The following is a 9,414-nucleotide window of genomic DNA, read 5'->3' as shown; positions in this document are numbered from 1 at the left end:
TTATCCAGCCTTTTCTGGCCCCTGATGGATAGGCTGGAGTGGAAGTGAAGGAGGGGAAAGAGGCCTTCTTCTCCTGTACCCATTATCGTGGACGGGTTTACATGCTCTTGCCCCTAGCCATTTCCCCTGTTCACCCTGAAAAAAAATGACATGCAGACAACTTACTGTTGATACTTGTCATCCTTGCCTGGAAGCAGTTACCTAGGGGAAACAAAGACAGTGAAGCTGATGCTGAGAACGAGTCAGATTTTCCACATTACAATTGTTGGGTGTTTTTCCTTTCTAAAGTGAGGCCAGTATTACTCCCTGAGAGTGTTCTGTCTTGAGGCTCGGGACCCTGGTCACTGCTGTTTTCCAGTTGTTACTAGAATGGCTGGCTTATGAGTTTCAGTGTGTGCAGCCTGGCACCCACGCCCAGGCTCTGGGGGGCTTTTGCCCCATAGAAGGTGGCTGTGAGCAAAGGTTGGTGATTTGCCGATTACAGTCTCACATCTTGTTTTAGCATTCTTGGGCTCTCTTCACGTCCTTGAAATATATTAGCAACTGCTAGCCAAGCCCTCCTTCTGCCCAGCCGGTGTGGGCAGATGCCACCCTGGAGACCATCCCTGGTGTGTATGTCCTTATGAGGCTGTTTTCAGGGATCAGGAACTTTACCTTCTCTGATCAACCATGGATTAAGGCTCTGTGTTGTGGAATTTACTATAAAGCCAGTCTGTCTTGAATTCCATCCAATGTGATTTGTCGCTGAGAGTACCAAGAAGACCTGGTTAGCATATTTTTTCATCTGTGGCAGGCTCTGTCCCCCTACCCCTGTAGGATAGGTAACCTCATGGCAAGACATAAAGTAACACACAGAATTCCTCCAGAAGAACTGGAAACCTAGTCCATGTTAACCCTGCCTTCAGTTGTCTTGCCCCTCACTTCCTGTCTTTGTCTCTTGTCTCTTGAACTCTCTTCTTCTTTCCCGTCTTTACTGTATGTGTTCCGTTCCACCTTCGATATTTTACCTCCCACCTGTTTCTGTAGCGACATTGGTCTCTCTAGGTGGTACCTGTGGGGCATAGCTCCCCCTTTGGTGAATTTCTTATAATTGTCACAGATTTTTAACATGAGTTTCCTGGGTACTGATTTCACACTTTGAGTCACATGGGATCTCAGTTGCTCCCAGCTCTCTGGGCTAAACAGGGACCTTAGGTTTCCAAGGAAGGGGGAATCCACCTCCTTCATAAAGGGATTGAGGGCTCCACCAGAGTGAACATGGTAGTTTGAAGGGTGGACAGAGTGGTTGAGGCATCTTCCGACCTAGCTCTAACTGGGGAGGCCCAGCCCAGCCCAGCACCTCTGCCTTTCTGGTGCTTAGCACTACATAGAATGAATGTCTGAACTGCACAGACTTGGCTGCCCTCTCCCTGGGCACATGAGGATTCCACCAGACAGCACACCCTGGAAGAATGTGTGCAAGGAGCAGCTACATCATCTGGACTGGAACTGTGGGAGGCAGAAACCTTCCTCCACCACCCATCCTCCATTGGCCGATGGGACACTTCTGTGCCGCGTACACCAGTATATCCCATATTCGCCTTTATAACGCTTGCTGGCCTTGAGGAACCAGAAGAAAGGCCCACCTCCGTGCTGGGTCTCCCTCCTTTGTAATAAAAATTGTGGAGGCGTTTGTGGGTCTTTACTACCTGGGGCAAGGGAATGGCAATCAGTGTGTCCAGAGATGCAGGGGCACTGAGGCTGCATGGCATCATGTGACTGTCTTTTCTTTCAATTCCCCCCACCCCACCCCTCTTCCCCCGAAACTGGTTCCTTGGCCTAACTGGGTCCTCCTGTCTCCACAGCCCCAGAGTGCAGGGCGGGGTCCAGGGCCAGGGAAGGGCGCCCTCTAGTGGAGTCAGAAGGGAATTCTTACGTCCAGTTGCAAGAAAACTCTTGATAAACAGTCTCTGCGACCTTGTAGGACGTTTTGGTGCCCATTGTGGTTTTAAGCAGGTGGGTTGTCAAGAGGAACTTGGGAATATTTTTATTACACGCCAGTTTACTCCAGGTGTGACCACTTTAAGAAAAGCCAAAGTCAAAGACCAAGTAAATCGAGTCTTGATTTTATGGAAGGCTTCCCTGCTGGGTTTTTTCTTAATTGTATGCCCTAATGAATTTAACTGGGTTTGATTGGCAAATTTGGATTTACACCCGTTGTTTTTTAAACACATCAGTTGAATAAAGTTGAGATTTATTTTATTTAGAAAATTAATACTTTGTAAAGGCACTTGACATTCATTGTTATGAATGCCCCTTGTTTTCTTTCCAGGCCAGAGATTCTCACACTGCTGCAGGGCCAGGCTGGGTGGTTCACAAGTAGCTGGGGACCTTCGTTATTACAGATTCCTGGGGCCCTACCCCACACCTCCTGGATTAGAATGTCCAGAGGTGCCCTGTAATGTGGGTGGTTTGGATTTTTTGTTTTTTTAAGTCTCTAAGGTATATTTAAGGTGATGTGTGTATTTTGGAACCACTTTCTCCAAGACAAATGGCTTTTGTCTTAATCGAAGATAATAAATAGCATTTGAAAAGTATATTCTGAACTAGCTCAGCAGGTATATGTGAAGAACAAAACTTGTCAAGTCCAAAATAAAGGCTTACTGTTTATATCCTGCCTTATTCCAGAAAAGATTTGAGGAGACTTACAGGAGAAATCCACAGGTCCTTGGGTACTGCAAGCGGTTTGTGTTCGGCTTCTAACCAAAAGGTTGAAGATTTGAACCCACCCAGTGGCGCTGCGGAAGAAAGGCCTAGTGATCTGCTTCTGTAAAGATTTCAGCCAAGAAAAACCTATGGAGCTCAGTTCTAATTTGGAACACATAGGGTTGCCATGAGTTGTAATCAACTTGAGGGCAGCAGGTTTGGGTTTTTTGGTTTGTACGAAATAACTAAAAAACACTGAAATACAAAGAAGCCAGGACCAAGAACAAATTGGTAGAGTGTCAATACTAAGAAAAAGAGATGAGTGCAAGTTGTAAGGCCCTTCAGAACTGCTCTGGGAAATCCCTAGTTTGGCTTTGAGCCCCAGCACCCAATGCCAAGAGAAAAGCATGATCTGCTATGTCTAAATTGGGGGCGGGGGGTAGAGTGGTCCATTGCTCAGGGGAAGCTTATCCCAGACCTTTAATACTGATAGCTGTGTGCTTGGCTGTGGCCCTCACTGGAAGCCAGGCACAGTTATATTCTAGGTCGTCCAGCTAATCTTCACAAACCCTCTTTGAGGTAGGTTGAGTTTTAGTGACTTTCCCAAGGCCCCACGGGGAGTCGTGGAGGAGCTGGCCCCTTGTCTGGCTGGCTCTATAACCCGAGCTCCTAACCACTACACCAATCAGCCTGTGCTTGTTAAAGAGATGCTCCACCTGGGGGCAGTCATCAAGAGGTGTGCGGGACTGCAGCCTGCCTGGGACCCGGTACAGAGCTCTAAGGCAATTGTTGCAATTAAGACCTTACATGGCAGATCCTCTTAAAGTATTTTCCGAATGGAGAGAGAGATGGAGGGGTTAGGGGAGGAGCTTCTGGAAGTGGAAAATGGGAGCTGTAGCCAGGCCTTGCCAGTAGGGGGAGACATAAATCCGTCTTTGGCTTGACCACCCGAGAGCCTTGCTCTGTCCCTGTGGCTTCCCAGGCTGACCTCCTGACCTAGCGATCCCCTTAGTGTGGCTCTCACCGGCCCCTCCCCAGGCTCCTGTGACATGGGAGCTCTTACTGGGAAGCTAGTGCGGGCTTGATCAGGCCCAGCAGGGAGGCCCGGCGGACCTCAGAAGAGAGCAGGTGGCAGCATGAGGTAGGACATTCACCTTTAAGTAATTTGTTCACTCGTTCAGTGCCCACGTGCACAGCACCTCATTGGATGTTTTGGAGCAGACAGAAGGGGTTGAAGACGACCCTGCCCCCCAGAGCTCACAGCGATTACAGAAGTGTGAAGCAGCAATAGAAGCCCTGAAACCAGACTGCAGACTGGCTTCAAGTTCAGCAGTGCGGCTGCCAGCTACGTGGTAGGCATCTCTCTGAGCTTTCTCATCTTACAACAGAGTAGCACCTGTCCCCCTTCCTTTCCTGGGGTGGACATGAAGCCCCAGTGACCTAGTGTTTATGGCAGACTCCAGAGGCTCTCAGTAATTCCCAACATTTAGCTGCTTGTTCGAATCATCTGGAGAATTTTAAAACTCCTGGTTCTGGGTCCCACCCTCAAGATTCTCAGCCACTTGGTCTGGAGTGTGGTCTGGGTTTCGGGATTTTTCTTTTTAACTTCCCAGGTGATTCTCACGTGTAGCCGAGGCTGCAAACCGCTGTTCTCAATGCCTGACAGATGTGACGGGTTATCATGACTGTGTGGTTGGAAAGACAGGATCTCATGCGAAGCAACTAGAGGGCAAAGCAGGGCTTCCAACAGCTTCGTTCTTGTTCGGATCCCTGAATCTACATTTTAACAGGATCCTCAGGTGATTCATATGTATACGTATACACATAGATTCTTATTCAGTATATCTGGGGGGTGAAAATGCAGATTCTCAGCAGCGATTAGAACGTGACCCTGGGGCAAAGTAACAAATCCTGAACGTTGAGGGACTGCAGTGTAGAGCAGCTGTCACCATGGGGGCAGTCAACTAGGGAGGGCTTTCTGGGAGATGAGTTGGGGACAGTTGGTCATGGGATGTGATTGAAGGAGAAGGGTTGTGGGAAAAGCTGAGGACAAAGGGGACAGGATAGGGGAATCAATAAACTCTAATCAGCCTTCAAGGAGCCCTGGTGGCGCAGTGGTTAAGCTCTCAGTTGCTAACCCAAAGGTTGGCCGTTTGAACCCACCAGCCACTCCACGGGAGAAGATGTGTCAGTCTGCTTCCGTAAAGATTACAGCTTTGGAAACCCCATGGGGCCGTTCTACTCTGTCTTACAGGGTCGCTAGGAGTTGGAATTGACTCATCAGCAACAGGTTTGGTTTTGGCTCATCAGCCTTTGAAGGATCCCTGGTGGCACACTGGTTAAGCACTTGGCTGCTAACAGAGAGGTCGGCGGTTCAAACCTACAAGCTGCTCCTCAGGAGGAAGATGTGGCAGTTTGCTTCCCTAAAGATTACAAGCCTTGGAAACCCTGTGGGGCAGTTCTCCTGTGTCCTATAGGGTTGCTATGAGTCAGGATCAACTCGATGGCAGTCGACAGCAATGGGTTTGGTTGCCGGGGTTTGGAATTAGCCTTTAGGAGCCCTGGTGGTACGTATCGTCAAGCGTTCGACTACTAGCCGTAAGATTGGCAGTTCAAACCCACCCAGAGGCACATTGGAAGACAGGCCTGGTAATCTACTTCCGAAAGGTCACGGTCTTGAAAACCTGATGGAGCACAGTTCTGCTCTGCACATGTGGGGTTGCCATGAGTTGCCCTTTCACTGATAACATCATCTGCCTGGCTCATACCAGCACAGAACATACCCAAGAAGTGGTTGCTTCTCAGAGGCCCGAGAAGCCTGTAATGGAGCTGAATCCCTGGCAAGCAGTAGCCCATCAGAGATGACCAGGTGTGGGCTGTGCAGAAGGGAGGCTGTTCCCACCTCCTCCTTTCCCCTCCCAGCCTGGGCAACGGGCTCCGCATTCTCCAACCCAGGCCCCTCAAGCTCCACCCACCTCCTGGCACTTTCTCAAATGCCGCTGTAAGCCTCCTGTGCCCAGGGCACACGTGGGAGGAGAGAACGAGGAGCTCTGTGAACGAGAGAATCATCATCTCTTCCCCACTGATGTCACCAGTTTGCTGTGAACGTCAGAAGATAAAACCGTGAGCACTCCTGGGTGTTATCCAAATCTTGTTATATGCACCGGGTGGGCGTAAGTTCCATCTCCATGGTGATTTCTTCCAGGCCATTTGTTTCTCCCTACTCCTTCCCCCTGTGGCAAAGGGCAGCCTTTCTTCTCACAGCCCAGATTCCCTGGGAGGCCCTTGAAAGGCAGCCCCCAGGGCAGAATTTCAGAAGGGGGGCCATGGCCACCTCCTTGGATGAGAAGATACCATGGAATAAATTTTCTGAGGTCACCCATTTGAAAGGAACAGCACATAATTAAAGATGTAGGAGGCCTGGGATGTTCACTTAAGGGAAAAAAAAACCCAAGTCCAGTATTGTACCCGCTTAACATAAAGAGTTGATATATTAACCAGAGATGTCATGAGGCAACAGTGAGGTACCAGGCTAGCGGGCGAGAAGCCAGTCTTCATTCAGAGGGCAGATAGCTCATCCTGATGGGGGTCGGCATGGTCAAGGAGGACTTTCTGGAGGGGGAGGACATGAGCTGGTTAGAGAATGGGTTGGCCAGCCAAGCGAGTGGTACTGACTGATTTTTCTGGGGGAAGTTGGGGAGGGGAGCTGGTTTGAAGGGGAAGAGTATAATCTCAGTTCTTAACTGGCTGGGTTTTGGAGTGGATTCTAGAAAGAGTAGAGAATTTGCATTTCTAACAAGTTCCCAGCAAGTTATACATAAGAATCACCAGGGGTTCTTGTTAAACTGTAGATTCTGATTCAGTATATCTGGGGTGGAAATGCAAATTCTCAGCTGGGAACTTATTAGAAATGCAAATTCCCAGCAGGGATTCGAACCAGAACGAACCAGTTCGAATCCCTGGCTTACACACTGAGAACTTGTGGAGGTGGGGCAGGCTGCAGGGCTGGTTGATTCGGGGCTCTTTCCATCTCTCCACGCCGCCATTCTCCATCTCAGCCTCATCACAGGCTGGAAGGTGGCAAGGTGGTGGCAGTGATTTCAGGGCACAGCGCAACCCACCTCTTCACAGGATTCTATCCTGAGAGTGAAGCAGCATTTCCCAGAAGCCCCCAGCAGACCCTGCTCATGCCTCATTGGCTAAAAAGGGGCCACATACCCATTCCTGAGCCAGTCATTGGCCAGGGGGTGGGTGAGCAGCTGCCCTGAGGCTCATGGAGGCACAGGGGAGAGGCAGGGCACCTGCATGAAAGGAGGCTCTGAGGCAGGAGAGGGGGCAGAACAGAGGCTGCACGGACAAGCAGCAGTGTCCACAGCCCACTGGATAAATGTAAATGACGACATTTAGAATCAAGTCGAACTTTGCTGGTAAAACAACTAACCAAAAGGTTGCTAACTGAAAGACTGGCATTTCAAACCCACCCAGTGACTCCGTGGGAGAAGGACCTGGACATCTGTTCCCATAAAGATTGCAGCCTAGAAAAGCCTATGGGGGCAGTTCTGTCACCTGGGGTCACTGTGAGTTGAAATCGACTAGATAGTACCTAACAAAAGGGTGGGTGTATGGCCCCTTTCTGGCCAACCTATCAACAATAATGATAATAATGACATCATTATTGTTATTATTTGGATTACGTTTAATCCATATAAATCCTAGAGGGAGATATTATTTATCTCCAGCTGACAGGTGAGGTAACTGAGTCTTCCGGAGGTGAAATGACTCCAGTTTCCTCGTCTCCAAAACTCGTCTCCTAATGACCCCAGACAGCGGCTGCTTAAGTAGCTTTACTGTAATTGATTGTCCAGAGATGCAGAGAGTGGGTGGTTTATCACAAACAGTAATTCTATTAAAGCTGTTCCTTAGGATCTGCTTGGAATCTTGCTAGCCAGGTTACCATTCTTGGGGCCCTTGAATATTTAAAAGATCAAACCAAACCTGCTCCGTTGAATTGATTCCAATTCGTAGAGACTCTATAGGACAGAGTAGAACTGCCCCATATGGTTTCCAAGGAGCAGCTGGTGGATTTGAACTGCTGACTTTTTGCTTAGCAGCCAAGCGCTTCACCACTGTGCCACCAGGGCTCCGTTTAAAAGATACTGCCTTTAAAAAAAAACTCTAATTCTGTCTTTTTCTTCGTTCTGATATTACTTGTAGTTCTTATTTCTTGAATGGACTGGCCACCTAGTCGACAGGTTCCTCCTTTGTCTTTTAAGGCCAGACGCCTAGAATCTTCACTGAGCTTAACGTGGCCCACCTGAGTGACCTACCTGCTGCTGAAGGCCTTTCCTCCTGAGCCCTGCTCCTCCTGCTCATGCTTCGGTTTCCCCCTCAGGCAGGGGAGGGCCATTCCCAGGCTGTCCCAGGCTGTGGAGCATGTGCTGCTTCTAGTTCAGAGAGATTGGGGGGCGTAGGGGTGCGTAGGGGGCCTGTAAATGATGACGAATGGAGTAATCCGCAGCCATCCTGCACTCTTCCCCTGGAGCCATGTCAGGGCACAGAGGTTCCCTGATGGTCTCCCCCTCCCTCCCATGCCTCTCTGTCCTTTTCAGTCTCTCTGCAGGCTCCTGCTCTGACTTCCTCCCCTTCTGTCCTCCCCACTCCCGCTAGGACCACCCTCTGCCCGGGCCTGGTACCCATCATTAGAACTTTGGTCCTGTAGTTAAAGCACCTAAGATATTCATGCCAGCGCTCCCAAGAGAAGAGACCAGTTCTAAGAGGACTTTTCTCAAGGGGACAGGTGGGAGCAAAAAGGCAGTGTGCTGGGGGTGGGCGGAGGCTCTCAGATGGGAGGAGAACTAACGCGCCTTAGAAGCCTCACCAAGTTGTCCTAAACGCTGGCCACTCGGTGTGGGCTGAGACCTGGGTTGGGAGGGTGGGGGAGAGCTCAGAATCATCTGTCCAATGTCTGTATTTATGGAGGAGGTGGCCCCTTGTAGGGTGAAAAGCTCGGGGCTGGCTGAGGAGGTGGGGATGGAGGCAGCAGAAGGGGGTGAAAGAGCAGGAGGGGGTGGGCAAGTGGGGAGGAGGAAGAAGAAGCCAGGAGGGGAGAAGGGAGAGGGAATTGAATCCGTGCGTGCTCAGCGGCAGGAGCCAAAAGCCAACTCTGCAAATTGCTTTTTTCTTCACACTTGTCCCAGGAAAAGCCCAATTAAAATAGCACCTGTTGGAAATGGAAGAGTAATTGCAACAGGCAGCTCCTTAAGCCCATCTCCGGGAGCATGCGAGGGCAACTGGGGGCAGCTGGGAGCTTCAGGATCGTCGCTCTGTGTTCAGATATCCCTGAGCTCAGGGGTAAGGTGGCCCCGAGGGCAGATGTCTGCCTCAAACCCCCGCACAGCACCCTGAGACAAGCCCATCCCGTGGTGGGGTTGCTCAGTGGGCTAACATGGGGTGCTGAGATCAGAGTTGTCAGGTTCTGAGTCACAGAACAGAGGAAGAGCAGAGCCACCCTTCTGGGGAAGAGTAACTTGCCAAGGGACAGCCAGCTGGTTGGTGAGGACAGATCTGGGATCAGAGTGGAGGTCACTTCCTCCCAATCCAGTGCTCCTGTCGTCTCACCCTGTTGCCCCCTGGCATTCTCACCATGGCACCATGCTAAGCCCTAGTCGGTGGCCCTCACCCCAGCTACAGTCCCATGGCCTAGCACTGTACTGTATCCCTGCCAGGCAA

General features: G+C 50.3%; 1 protein-coding gene and 1 long non-coding RNA gene across 2 annotated transcripts in view; one reads left to right on the top strand and one right to left on the bottom strand.

Annotated features, from left to right (window-relative positions):
• Positions 1-2,818, top strand: part of LOC111820172 (uncharacterized) — a 7,661-nt gene extending 4,843 nt beyond the window's left edge. Inside the window, exon 4 of the long non-coding RNA XR_002823716.1 lies at positions 1,361-2,818. This is a non-coding gene — a long non-coding RNA (uncharacterized LOC111820172). The remainder of the gene's footprint in view (positions 1-1,360) is intronic.
• The window catches only part of PLEKHM1 (pleckstrin homology and RUN domain containing M1), a 621,215-nt gene that overhangs the window by 176,741 nt on the left and 435,060 nt on the right, over positions 1-9,414 (bottom strand). The window lies entirely within an intron of this gene.

The sequence above is a fragment of the Trichechus manatus genome, unplaced genomic scaffold (genome assembly GCF_000243295.1).
Source record: "Trichechus manatus latirostris isolate Lorelei unplaced genomic scaffold, TriManLat1.0 scaffold00028, whole genome shotgun sequence".
In the NCBI taxonomy this organism is placed as follows: domain Eukaryota; kingdom Metazoa; phylum Chordata; class Mammalia; order Sirenia; family Trichechidae; genus Trichechus; species Trichechus manatus.
The sequence above is the reverse complement of the archived record's forward strand: the minus strand, read 5'-3'. Positions and strand labels throughout refer to the sequence as shown.